Here is a 14,643-nt window from a genome sequence, read left to right as displayed (position 1 = left end):
CAAGCACTGTCCTTTGAGGTGCAGGGTACCTAAGTAAGAAGGACTCTGCAAGTTATGGGAGAGGTAGATCCAGTCACTTCTTATGGTATTGGAATGGAGAGGTACACCAATGCTAATAGGTCACTGGAATTAAGGAATTGTGTGTTTGGCAGAATCACAGCATTAGCAGTGAAGGACCCAGGAACCAATTTTGGGATGCATTAGCCCTGCCCAAACAACCAGTCTTCAGCTCAGCTTGAGAAACACCAAGAAATGAAGAGTTCACAGGAGGATCCGGCCAGCTACAACAGAGTGGTCATGGCAGGCAAGAAACTGATGGTTATCTTTTCATTATCTGAGAAGCAGAGAGAAAATATACCTTGAGATGAGGGTATAACAGGGACAATCATCTCTTACCACAATGGCAGGTGTAGTGATCAATGTATAGTGACACACCAGCACCATTGCTGATGAAGTTTGATGATGGCCCTTCTAAAGAGAAATGTGAAGCCTGGGCTAGTAAGGGAGGTAAGCAAAGAGAGATCTTCCTAGGAGGAGATAAGGCAGAAGTTGAGTGAATAAATGCAATGGTTTTGTGTCAAAGAGATCAAAGCCAAGGATTACGGTGAAATAATGTGGCAGTGATATTCTGAGATGTGCAGTTGTTATGTGAGTGCTGTCACAAAGAATACATCTCTCAGGTCATAAAGAGAATAATGTGCAACTTTAAAAGTGCTGACTGAGCTGTGCACTTTGCTTTAGGACAGCAAGAAAAGCAAATCAGCAGTGGGGGTACTTGAGCAGCAAGTGTCCATTACTGAAGCATCTGTGGAAATGATCATAAGGTGGAAAGACAAACCTGCAGACCAAAGCATCAAGTGAGCCAGAATAGTAGAGAATAGTGAGATATCTTAAAAACTGAGATTAGTCCAGTTTCAACAGCCTAGGTTCAGAGTATCACTTAGCCAGTGATTTGGCATTTTCATAACAATGGGAGTACTTACAGTTCTCCATAGCAATATGAGTCAACCCTTTGGTTCATTTGCGTCACGACCAATGCAAGGATCCACATATCAGATCAGCATGTTCAAAGACTCAGCTGCCAGCCTTGATGAGTATGCCACCACCATCACAGACTTTATCAGCAAGTGTATGGAGGACTGTGTACCAAAGAAGACAATACAGGTGTTCCCAAACAGGAAACCATGTAAGAACCGGGAGATCCACTCCCTACTGAAGGAGAGGACTGCTGCACACAAATCCTGATCTGTACAAGAAATCGAGGTATGACCTTCGGAAAGCTATCAGGGATGCCAAGAGGCAATACCGACTCAAAATAGAGTCCCAGACCAGCCGTTAGTTATGGCAGGGCTTACATGCCATAACAGGCTACAAGACAAAGTTGGGCTGCATAGCTAACAACAGCGCATCCCTTCCTGATGAACTTAATGCATTCTATGCGCGTTTTGAACAAAAGGGAAGTGGATTGTCACCACCCACCCTGACAGCCTCCAATGCAACGGAACCTGTGATCACAGTTGAGGACGTAAGATCAGCCTTCCGGAGAGTGAACATGAGGAAAGCACCTAGCCCAGATGGTGTTCCTGGCCGTGTGCTCAGATCTTGTGCTGATCAGCTGGCAGAAGTATTTGCGGACATATTCAACCTCTCCCTGCTTCAATCTCAGGTTCCCATCTGTTTTAAGAAGACCACTATCATCCGGTACTGAAGAAAAGCAAGGTAACATGCCTCAATGACTACCGACCAGTGGCTCTGACATCCCCATCATGAAGTGCTTTGAGAGATTGGTATTGGCATGTATCATCTCCAGCCTCCCAGACAATCTTGACCCACTGCAATTCGCCTATCGCCGAAACAGGTCTACAGCGGACGCCATCTCCCTGGCCCTACACTCAGCTCTGGAGCATCTGGACAGTAAAGACACCTACGTTAGACTATTGTTTATTGACTACAGCTCTGCCTTCAATACAATAATCCCAAGCAAGCTTGTCACCAAACTCTAAGACCTAGGACTCAACACCTCCCTCTGTAACTGGATCCTTGACTTTCTAACAAACAGACTGCAATCAGTGAGGATAGGCAACAATACCTCCGGCACGATTATTCTCAACACTGGTGCCCCACAAGATTGCGTCCTTAGCCCTCTACTCTACTCCCTATACACTCATGACTGTGTGGCCAGATTCCGTTCTAACTCCATCTACAAGTTTGCAAATGATACCACGGTTGTAGGCTGTATCTCAAACAGCGATGAGTCAGAGTACAGGAAGGAGATAGAGAGCTTAGTGGAATGGTGTCATGACAACAACCCTTCCCTCAATGTCAACAAAACAAAAGAGCTGATCATTGACTTCAGGAAAGGGGGCGGTGTACATGCACCTGTCTCCATCAATGGTGCTGAGGTCGAGAGGGTTGAGAGCTTCAGGTTCCTGGGAGTGAACATCACCAACAGCCTGTCCTGGTCAAATCACGTAGATGCCACAGCCAAGGAAGCTCACTAGCACCTCTACTTCCTCAGGAGGCTAAAGAAATTTGGTTTGTCCCCTTTGACTCTCACCAATTTTTATTGATGCACCATAGAAAGCATCCTATCTGGATTGGTACAGCAACTGCTCTGCCTAGGACTGCAAGAAACTGCAGAGAGTTGTGGACACAGCCCAGCACATCACGGACACCAGCCTCCCTTCCATGGACTCTGTCTTTACGTCTTGCTGTCTTGATGAAGCAGCCAGCATAATCAAAGACCCCACCCACCCGGGTCATCTTCTCTTCTCTCCTCTTCCATCAGGTAGAAGATACAGGGGCCTGAGGGCACGTACCACCAGACTTAAGGACAGCTTCTACCCCACTGTGATAAGACTATTGAACAGTTCCCTTATACAGTGAGATGGACTATGACCTCACGATCTACCTTGTTGTGACCGTGCACCTTATTGCACTGCACTTTCTCTGTAGCTGTGACACTTTACTCTGTACTGTTATTATTTTTACCTGTACTACATCAATGGACTCTGTACTAACTCAATGTAACTGCACTGTGTAATGAATTGACCTGTACGATTGATATGCAAGACAAGTTTTTCATTGTACCTCGGTACAAGTGACAATAATAAACCAATACCAAAGACTCATAGCAAGTTTAGTTCAGGTAAGCTCGATGATGTTGCGATAAGTGACACTGCACAAGCACTGGGGACGAATATGACGTCCACAGGGCTTACCTCGCTTATAGATTTACTGAGTGGATTGACCCAAACTCAGATTGAGCTACTTGCCTTTAAGGAAGAATGTATTATGTTGTGGAAGCAAATTAAAAGTTCCCATGTCTTATTGATATCAAGATAACACACTCTGGCTAAGGTTCACCAAGAGAGCTGGTCTAGCTAAATTGGGAGCACTGGAAATAACCCGAGAGAGCCGATTAGAGGTGATGACTTTCCAACTCTAACAGGGAAATGGTTCATTGTCTGTGGTCTGGTCAAGATGTAAGATAAAATGAGAACAGAGGCATGAGGATGAGGAGTCATGAGGAATCTCAGTAGAAATGATGGTTGGATTTATGATATTTAGCAATGTAAATAATATACATAAAACAATATACAACTGTAACTGTGGTAGTAGATAATGATAACAATTGAAGGTCTGGAGGTCCTGGGTGATACACAATGGCATATTTCAATGTGGTTCAGGGAAGCAGGGAAAAGGACCCTAAGGTTCTAGGATGTGGCACTGGGGTCCTGCAAGAGGATGCCCACAAGAAGAGGAATGTCCAATACCTGCCAAGGGATGCAATCCCTTTAGTTCTCCTGTTCACTCCTGCAACAACCAGTCCTGCTCTAAATAGCACCGTATCTTCCTCCCATTCCTTTTCTATAAAATACTTTTTCAAATTAACACTGATGGTATTTTGCTGAGATTACATTAATGTAACGCACTAACATAATCTGGATAGTATTTTTGGCTCAAGAATGATACTTTAATCTTAAAATTTCACTTTGATGCCTTTATTAATGTGAATGATTGCTTTGTGAATAATTATATTAAGCAAAGAGGCTATTCCCAATTAAAGGCCACATTTCTCCCCTGCAAACCAAAACGACCACTGCACCTACCACTTCTGCAATGATAGAAAATATTGTCAAGGATTGGCATTCTGTAATTTGTGGTTTATGTAGTTGATCATTTTTGGCCAGGTGTGTTAATGAACCAGCAGGAAATGCTGAAAGTACTGTTGGGTGACTGAAAGCTAGCCCAAACAGCTTCTGATTAATTTTCCTCATCCAGGCTGTACCAGTTTATCAGCATAATTCACCTGAAAAACTGCCCCCAAGTTTTATAGAATGTAACAATGAATTGAAAGTAAGGATAACAACTGAAATAAACCACTCCAGCTATAATTACATTCAATAGCTTTGAATTGCTTGGCATTCTGCATTACACAAAACACCAAGCTTCAGAACAGTGAATTAATAGAGCAGTGTTGGGTAATCAATCTATCTAGGACATGAATCCTGAACGTAAAATAGATAAAATATAACAAAACCACTGCAAATAATGAAAGCTGAGACCTATTTCTTCACCAAACTCACATTCATTATTGAACATCCTCTGCCTTGTTAGGGGATTCCAACTGGGTCTCTGTGGGATTATAGTCAATAGGTCAGACACATGCTGTCACAGTTGAAGGAAGAGGTGCGAATCTCAAGGTCATGGTTTTTTTTAATCCATTGTGTATTTTTAAAAAACTCTCATTTGCCTTTATTTGACTCCACACCATCCCAAATGTTTTACTAAATCTCAAATTTAATTTTCTTCTCACAGTCATGTATTCTCTTTCCTCTGAGCTCCTTAAATATTCCGTATTAAAAAGCTATTTAGTGATATTATCAGAATCATACAATGATTCGTCTCAGAAGAGGCAATTTGGCCCACAGTGCCTGAGCTGGTCTTTGAAAGTCCTACCTCTTCTCCCCAGAGCTCGGCAAAAATTTTCATGTTCACTTAATGAAGATCCTCATTGATTCTGCTTCTACAGTCCTTTCAACTATTGTGTTCAGAAGCATAAAAGCTCAATGCATAAAAATATTATCAAGCTCCCTCAATAATTGGAATCTGTTAAATTTCCCCTTAACATTTTATGTTCAAAGGAGAACAATCCCATTCTTTTTAATAATTGAAACTCCAGGTCCCTGGTGCTATTCTAATGAAACTCCACTGAACCTTCTTCAAAGCCTCAATGCAATTTCCAAAATATAGTGCATTTTACAGGAAACACTAATTAAGCTGGAGCCTAAAGATTCATGAAGATTTAGCATAATCCCCATGCTTTTCTACCCTGTGCTGTTGCTTATGAAGTTAAGGATCCCACATGCTATCACCACTTCTCAAATTAACCTGTCACCTTCAAGAGTTAGTGTTGCTTCTAGCTGGTCCTTGTACCAGCTTGAAAATCAGAACAACATTATAAGTTTCTTGTGTCATTTTCTATAACCGAGAAGGAAAATTTTGCTAGCCTATGGGGAAAGAGTGGGGTGGGACGACTTGAATTATTCTTTTGAAGAAAACAGTAGGAGCAGAATGGCCTTCTTCCATGTTGATGATTCTACAATCCTTTAAATTTAATTCTAAAATATAGCAATTTGCATTTAGATGAAAGATTGAAAATAATTTGCTATATATCATTGATAAAAGATAAACATTGTTGTATTTGTTTAAAATGGGTTTGTGAGAGCTTACAATCTTACGTTGGCTTGTTTCCGTCATCCTATTTACACTGTAGTGCTTTTACCTTGGATCCTTATTCAACCCCCATTCTCCACACCCCCTTCCCAACCCCCACCATTCAAAGTTTTTTTGTAAAGCTATTTTGTTGCCAGATTAACAATATTTGATGTGTCATCTGATACTTTAGTTCTTCTCTCCAGCTCTTTGAACTATCAACTCAGAAGGGCTTAAACCATTAACTATTTCTTCGTTAGTGCATTTGGCATACTTGACTGGACCTTTGAGTCTTGTTGATGTTAAGTTTCCAGTTTTTATTCCTGTTCTGGAATTCCTCTCTATAATATCTTTTATGTTTTTCAGATGTTGACAGATTAGTTGTCTATTTTCAGCAGCTTCTGCATTTATTTGAAATCTAGCTTTTTGTTGATATCAAAAATTTTTATCCCAATGTATTTCTGACAGCGGCACTGACAATTTTACACAAGGCATAATTTTCAGGCTCCGTATGATATATTTTGCACAGTCTTGTTGACTGTTTAAATGGCCTTTGTGATGTTTAAACCACTTCCCTCCTCCTCTGGTCTGTATATTATTTCCCTGAAGGCAGACTTCCAAATAATGTGTCATGCTCTTTAAAACTTGCATTGAGTATCTTCAGAATAATTCATTGCACAATGTTTGGATGGGGGAGGCAAACTACGGAACACCATAGCAAACTCAATTCGACCTGTCACTTTTGCTGGATCAGAACAAGATTGTGGAAGAATCAAATGAGGCTTGACTTGTATGCTCAGCAACACTGCTGGTGCCTCAACCTGCCATGGTAGCTGCCAACATGTTGATTTGCAGAGAAGTCTTATTGCTTGACTCTAGGTCTGCTTTACTATCTGCAAAGTCCATTCTTTACATCTTCATTGCCAATTTGAAATCTATTAGGGGTTTATTATAGGTTATCAGGAATACAAAGTATCAGTAGGAGATATGGAGAACTGCTAAAACATGTGCATTTGGTTATTCCACTCCAACTACACTGTGCTTATGTGTGCATACATCATGAGACATCACATACTTACAAACACACCAGCAAGTACTGAGGGAAGTAGAGAGGATGGCAGATGGTAGGAACTAGCAGGCGGTTATCCAGAAGATCTTTCATTGGCCTGGTTGGGTAATTCTGATCTTCCTGACCCTACATAAGCCTTAAAAATACAAATGTCCTTACCTTTATGACAGGCTTATTTTGTAAGGACTACTAATTACTTTCCTCAGCATCTAGAGAAATCGGGAAACAGTTCTGAGGAAGGATCTGTAACCTAAAACGTTGACTGGTTTCTCTTTCCACAGATGTTGCTTAACTGGCTGAGTGTTTCCAGCATTTTTTGTTTTTGTTCCAGACACATAGGAGCTGGGATGTTATTTGCTGGATGGTCATGTACAGGGCTCCCCAGGTGTTGCTGCTTGTGGTCAAATGGTTGCAGGAGGATGCCACCAGGGTTCCACCTGCCAGTTGCCTGTCTCTCAGATGAAAAATAGGTAAAAGGCAATTGAGAGTTTCTGTGATGCTGATATTTAGATATGTTATCAAATAAAGTAAATTACTAAAAGGTCTTATGGACCCCTGAGTCACAGAGAGCAAGAGATGTTTCCCAACTGACTGCTCTGGATGGATCAGCAGTTGGGATACAGCAGCTATACTGAACTAGGATGAGGAAAAGCAACTGGTCTTTCCTCTCCTAATTGCATCTGCAGATTCCAGTTGGAACATACCCACACATGTGGGCTGCAGATGAGCTCAGAATGCTACTTGGTTTTGCTGCTCTCTAAGAATGAGGAACTGACTGACATTAAATGTTTGGGCTTATCATTATCATTAAGAACTATTGGCTGAATTCTTCACTGAGGGGTCAGCAGTGGAAAGGGTGAGCAACTTCAAGTTCCTGGACATCAACATCTCAGGGGATTTATCTTGGGCCCAACATATTGATGCGATCACAATGGAGACACACCAGTGGCTCTACTTCATTAGAAGTTTGAGGAGATTTGGTATGTCACCAAAGACTCTTGCGGATTTCTACAGATGTACAGTGGAGAGCATTCTGACTGGTTGCATCCCTGCCCGGTATGGAGGCTCCAATGCGCAGGATTGAAAGAGGCTGCAGAACCTTGTAGAGTCAGCCAGCTCCATCACGGACACAACCCTCCCCGCCATCGAGGACATCTTCAAGAGGCAGTGCCTCCAGATGTGGCATCCATCATTAAGGACCCTCACCACACAGGACATGCCCTCTTCACATTACTACCATCTGGGAAGAGGTACAGGAGCCTGAAGACCCACATTCAACATTTCAGGAACAGCTTCTTCCCCTCCACCACCAGATTTCTGAATGGTCCACGAATCGATGAACACTACCTCGTTATTCCTCTTTTGCACTATTTATTTATTTTTGTAACTTATAGTAATTTTTACGTCTTGCACTGTAATGCTGCCACAAAACAACAATTTTTCACAACATATGTCAGTGATAATAAACCTGATTCTGATTCTGATTCTGAACTGTTGGAAAGCTGATAACATCTGTGATATGCACCCTTGTATAATTTAGGACCTAAAAGGAAGGAGAGAAAATTGGGAAGAGAATTCCTTTTTTAATTACCCATCAAGATCGTACTTCTATTTGATATGAAGAAATAAAACCAACATACACAGAGAGTGTCTGGAGGAAGTGAACCTTCCTTAACAAAAGTCAAGGTAGCTTGAAATAAATAAAAGACAAATTTTCTTTAATATCTTAATCCTTTAAATTCTGATATCTTTGTGTTGCTGCTAGAACATGGTGTCAAATTTAGCTGCTTTCAAATTATGCAGAGTATTTTCCACATGCAACTTCTGTATAGACCCAGGTGATGTTTGGACAGCCACACTCTGATATCCCTGTTAAAAAAAGTAACAGTCTCCCTTAATTCCATACAAATTTAGCAATTACTTGCTTAAATATACAGGGCTAGTGTTCTATTTTTTTAAGAGATTTTTGTCATGGTAATTTGGAAATTAACTTTCAGGGGATCTTAATAATGTGCCTATTTTCAGAGTTCATTCTGTCATACTATTCATTCTCAAATGTGAGAGGTTTAGGGCCTCAATCTGTTGATTTTTATTGCATCAAGATCTCAGTTCAATTTTATTTAGGGTTGCGATAAGAAGAAATACCTTCATTCGGTGGGGGGGTTTGGTTGAGAATCATTGGAATTCTCTGGCCCAGAGGTACTTACAATGTTCACGACAGAGATAAAAGCTTTTTATAGATTACGGGAGTCAAAGGACCTGAGATTAGTGCAGGAAAGTGACGTTGAATTAGGAGATCAACCATGTCTGAAGGGCTGATTGTCCTCTTACTGCATTTATTTCTCATGTTCTTATTTTCTCTGATGCAGGAGAACTCAGCTTCTGTAGCTCATTCTTGCAACATAGATATCTGATGCCTGGTAATGAACGGCAGCTCAATGCTGTACTTTTCTCTATACAATTGCCACAGACTGAGTTGAATTAATCTACTTCTCAACACCTCCAGATTCTGCTCTGTGTTATACCCTGTTGAGTTATACCAGGTATTGTTCTAATATTTATGTTTCTTTGCCAGTCTCATGGTTTTTAGTTAATTTCATTGTCTATCTTTTGTCATTTCTCAGCCCAGCTACCCAACCTATTTAGATCCTTCTGTTCAGATGAGACATAAAACTGATACCCCATCTGCTCTCCAAGTGGGTTGAATGGTGTGAACTCTATACCAGCGCCTGGCTTGTAGAAACTGAATGTAATGATGTCTTAATTACACCATAGATTTGGCTCAGTAACATGGCAACTTGACACATTCCCCAAGGACCAGGATTGGCATCTAATACCAAGCAAACATCTGACTTCATTGCTGCCCATTAAGGAAAATTCAGTGCTATTTGATACTCCTATCGATCACTATTGCCTCCATATATTATTCCATCATGTGTTATAAGGCACAGTACAATTGTGAAAGCAATGTAAGGGGAGCATTATATAAGCTTAACCCACAGAGTCATATTTCCAAGATTTCCTGCAAATATATTATTACAGGCTACGATTTTAAGGGGTACCACATTCCTATAATGGAATTTTAAAAGTATATCTAGGCTATTATTGAGTGCAGTTTGAAGATCTCAGGTGTGTGTGGCAGGGAGTACCTAACTTATAAGACCTTTGAGAAACCTGCAGTATTTTATGAAGGAGAAAGTTTAAAGAGACGAAATTAATTCAGAAGCATACTGTGCAATTCTGTAACATTTTGTGCCCAAATCAAAAAAACTGTTTTTGACCATTGCTTTGATGCCAGTAGAAATTAATCAAAAATTGTTATCAAAAGCAGATAGTCTCAACCAAGTATCATGAAGACAGATCTAACATAAGGACTTGTAAAGGTTACACACAAGACAGGCAAAACTCAATGCAGAAAGGTACGAGGTGATAGATTTTGGTATTGATTTTGATAGACAATGCATGCTAAATGGTACAATGTTAAAGGGGTACAAGAAGGGAAAGACCTGGAGTATTTTTTTGTGATGGAAAATACTATGATTCAATGGTCATGCCGTTAGACTGAAAATGAGGAAAATGAGCTGTTCCTCCAACTTGCACTTGGAATTCTCATGGCAGTGGAGGAGGCCAAGGACTGACATATCTATGATCGTGTGGGAGGGGGAGTTGAAGTGACTGGCAACGGGGAGATGCAGATCGCAGTTACGGACGGAGCGCAGGTGTTCTGCGAAATGGTCACCTAGTCTGCATTTGGTCTCGCCAATGTAGAGGAGACCACACTTGAAGCACCGAATGCAGTAGATGATAACAGCATGAACATTGAATTCTCCTACTTTAAGTAATCCCTACATCACTCCCCCACCCCCAACACACACACACACACATACACACCCAATCATGCCTCTTCTTTTCTTCCCTTACCTAGCCTATCTCTCTTTCTTCTACCCCCCCCCCTTCCTTACCTTTGACCCATCCCCAGGTGGATCTGCTCTCCCCTCCTTCCCCACACCTGCCTATCACTATCTCTTACCTGCATCACCCCACCTCCCTTCTTTTGTCCACCTATCACTACTCTGCTTTTCCCTCCTATATATTGGGCTTCCCCTTTTCCTATCTTCAGTCCTGAAGAAGGGTCCTGACTCGAAGCGTTAACCGTCTGCTTTTCTCCACAGATGCTGCCTGGCCTGCTGAGTTCCTCCAGCATCATAGAGCTTCTCATCTAGGTTCCAGCATATGCAGTCTGTTTGTTTCTCTGGGGTTTTTTTAATATCTGGTTACCTCTGAAATAAATTCCAGTTTTCTGGAACTTCTTTCATACTGTATTCACATTCTTTCTTACAACCACATCCTCCAGGTATGAAATTGTTTATAGGATATTGATGCTTCGAAATGCCCCATGATCCCAGTGGAGGGTTATGTGTAGCTGCAACAGACAGCGTAGCCCTAATTACATCTAAAAAGAAATTAATGAGAAGTATCTAATCTGTAGAACTAGTGCTGTAATAAGATCAAGTCATACAGATCATCTGTTCAGGTCCTATTCCAAGCTGAGTTGATCAACTTTCAGCCATAGCATCAATTGAGGAGCTACGATTGACTTCACCTTGGGCTCGGGAATGGAAGATTGCCAGGCACTCCTTCCACTGCAGATTGTTATTCATTGGCTAGCTGGCAGAGGGACCAAGTTGCCCATGTGATGTGCTGACAAAGCATGGGGTGACAAAAGTATCCCAACCTCAGCACTAAGGCATTGATGGATGGTAAATCACCTCTATAGCATAAATATTCACAAAATATACATATTTATGAAATGTGTAATTATTTTGAACGGTATGTCTGAGTGGTTCAACTTGTGATAGCTCAAAGAGTAAAACAGATTGACTATTGACTACCCATCATTGTGAAAATAATTGCCATTTGCACCCTTCCCCTCCAGCCATCATCTGCACCTATCCATCATCTCCTTCAGTCTCCTTTTCTGCAAATTAATCATCGTATACAGTACATCCTTATTGAATCAAAACATTTATGCCCGTAAAAGTGTCAGTCATAGCTAATTGCTTGGCAATGCTGTCAGATATGATAAATGGTCTGTCATTCATCATATAGAGCGACTAGAAGTGCACCACATATATTATCAGCTCCAGTCAATGAAACCAGGATGCAGCACTTACGTTTGGCTAGTTCCACTGTTTTTCTCATATCCTGAGAACAGTAATCCACAAATCCTGGCTGTCACTGGGTACCTGACTATTCTTTACAAATGAGCCATAGTGGTGAATAAACACTCCAGAAAGTTTTGGATATGAATCTGTGGAATCTCCAATCTCACTCAAGGTGGTGATCAAGTTGTACAATTTGTCTCAGGCAATTGACAAAGCAATGGAGAAATAATGCTGGGAATTCTACTCCAATTTAATGTTGAGTGACCTCTACTGGAAAGGGTATACAGTCAGAAACCAAGGAAGGAGATGTTAGCATGGGATGTCAGTCACTGCTTACTGTCTAGATTCAGACATAAAGAGGCACTATGATGAGGATTCAGAAGGACATTCTAACCATAATCAGAACTTCTATCTTCAACAATGCAAAGCAGAAAATGGGGGAGGAGAGATGTAAACCACAGTGTGCTCATAAGAATGAATTTGTTGTTTATTAATGTAAAGCAATGACCATGTTTCACTGACTGTCACTGATGTTCTAGCCCTTTTAACAATATTGTAATAACGTTTGTAGGTCTATAAGATTTAAATCCCCTATGTCTGGACCATTAACTGAGGAATCTGTTCAGCTGAAGCCCCCTGTGCACTAAAGATGCAGAAAAAAACTAAATATTTCTGAAAATTTGTCACTTTAATGATTTTGCAAATGATCTGCTAGAATAGACCATTAAATCATTTTTGCAAATTTAACTTTAAAATCTGCCTGACTGCTTCCCTGATATCTCATTTAATCTGATCCAAGACTCTGACTGTGAGATTATATTGCTTTACTGACTAAATTATGATAATGATGATAACTATATACACTCATTATACGACATGCCGTTTTGTCACAAGCTTAAGACTGGCCTATTTCTCTCCAACATCTGTTCAGTGCAGAATCAGGACAGCATGAATGAATGATTTCTTACTTTAGTTCACCACTAAAGCCCATGCTGGTTTCTTGCCAACATCACTCAGTAATTTGTAGCATCCATATGTGGCACTACAAATCTTCTGGTTGTCATTGACTACAATTGTGGAAAGCCAAGACTGATGTTAAAGCTCTATGACCCCAAAAAGAATTGCAAACAGTGCTTGCATACACAACAAAACAATTTGTGTGATTTTGTTCTTCCTCTAGCCTCCCTGCTCCTCTGTATGCATGTGTTGTGATCTGGGTTCACAGGTTCTAGCCACTCAGCAGGACCTCACCCGGGTAGCCATTGTGAGCCTAAGTATTTAACTCATCCCCAGCTCAGCAACTTCATTCAACCCACGTTCTTGTATTTGCCCACTGCTTTTACTATTCTGGTCTCTATAGTAAGACCTCCTTCACCTTACTGAGCTTTTGGATAGAGATTTCAGATATTTGTATTGGTACTTTGGAGCATCATCCTTCTGCACCTTCACTTCACTACTATCATTCAAATGAGTATATGAATTAGGAGCAGGAATAGACCTTCTGAAATTCTTTAATAAGATCATAGTTGTAACTTCAACACTGCATTCCTACCATTTACCCTTTCACTCCTTTGCATATCAAATATCTATCTACCTCTGCCTTAAAAATATTCAAAGGTTCAGTTTCTACCAGCCTTTGTCTATGTGACCAGTCTATTAAATTATCCTGATTTTCTTTTTTTTTAAAAAAGAGCTCTTGAATATTTCTAACTTGGATGATATTTCCAACTCATCAACATCAAATCTGCAAAAATGTGTAATTTGTTTGGTTCAATGCCACTCAAAATTCTTACCCTTTTATTCAATATTTTGAGTTCAAATTAAAGAGGGTTTTACCCTTCACCAAGCTCGGCAGTGTCATGGTGCACTTTTTCTGGTAAATAGTATTAGTGTAAATAGGCATTTGACAGTCAGTGTAGACTTGGTGGGCCAAAGGGTCTGTTTTCATGCTGTGTGACTCTATTTGAACATGTGTGACAATGTTCACACAAAACACATTCTAGTGCCATCCCTGAATCCAACCTAGGAGTGGGACCCCTATCACAATTGTTATCCCTTCATATTCAGGGATAAAACAGCTGAGAAACTGTTGAAATCAGAAATGAGCTGCAGCCATCATGCATTTTGCACATGGGCTGCCTACTGCACTTTACCACTGTTGCTTAAATCATTTAAGCAAGTTATTGCACACAATAGAAATCAGCCTTGCAAACTTCTTTGCTCCTTTAGCTGTGCCAGAGGAAGTCAGCTGGGTTACAGATGATGATCAGAGGGAGATCCAGCACTGAGTTTGGGGTGGGGTGAGGTTGGAGTTGGAGAAGGACAAAAGGTAGGAGCACAAGGGTAGGAACACAACTGATTTGTCTCACGCCGGGGGGGGGGGGGGGGGAGGGTCGGAGAGACAGAGAGAAAAAAAACAGGGACTAGCAAGCAATGTCCACCCAACAAGTTCAAATTGCCTTTCTAATAATGGCTTTGAGATGCATTTCCAAAATACATTGCATTAATGTTGCATGAAATGAAAGCAACTTTTCTCTCAGATTCAAGGTGTTCGATATCAGCAAGGAAAGCTCTAAATGCCGACTCCAGAGTATTCATATCCCCCACTTCAACAAACACAAAATGAACTTTTAAAAAATTGCACCCTTAGGGCCAGTTGCCAAGCTAATAAATCAGAACTTGAGGAAAACA

The sequence above is a fragment of the Pristis pectinata genome, chromosome 8 (genome assembly GCF_009764475.1).
Source record: "Pristis pectinata isolate sPriPec2 chromosome 8, sPriPec2.1.pri, whole genome shotgun sequence".
NCBI lineage: Eukaryota > Metazoa > Chordata > Chondrichthyes > Rhinopristiformes > Pristidae > Pristis > Pristis pectinata.
The sequence above is the reverse complement of the archived record's forward strand: the minus strand, read 5'-3'. Positions refer to the sequence as shown.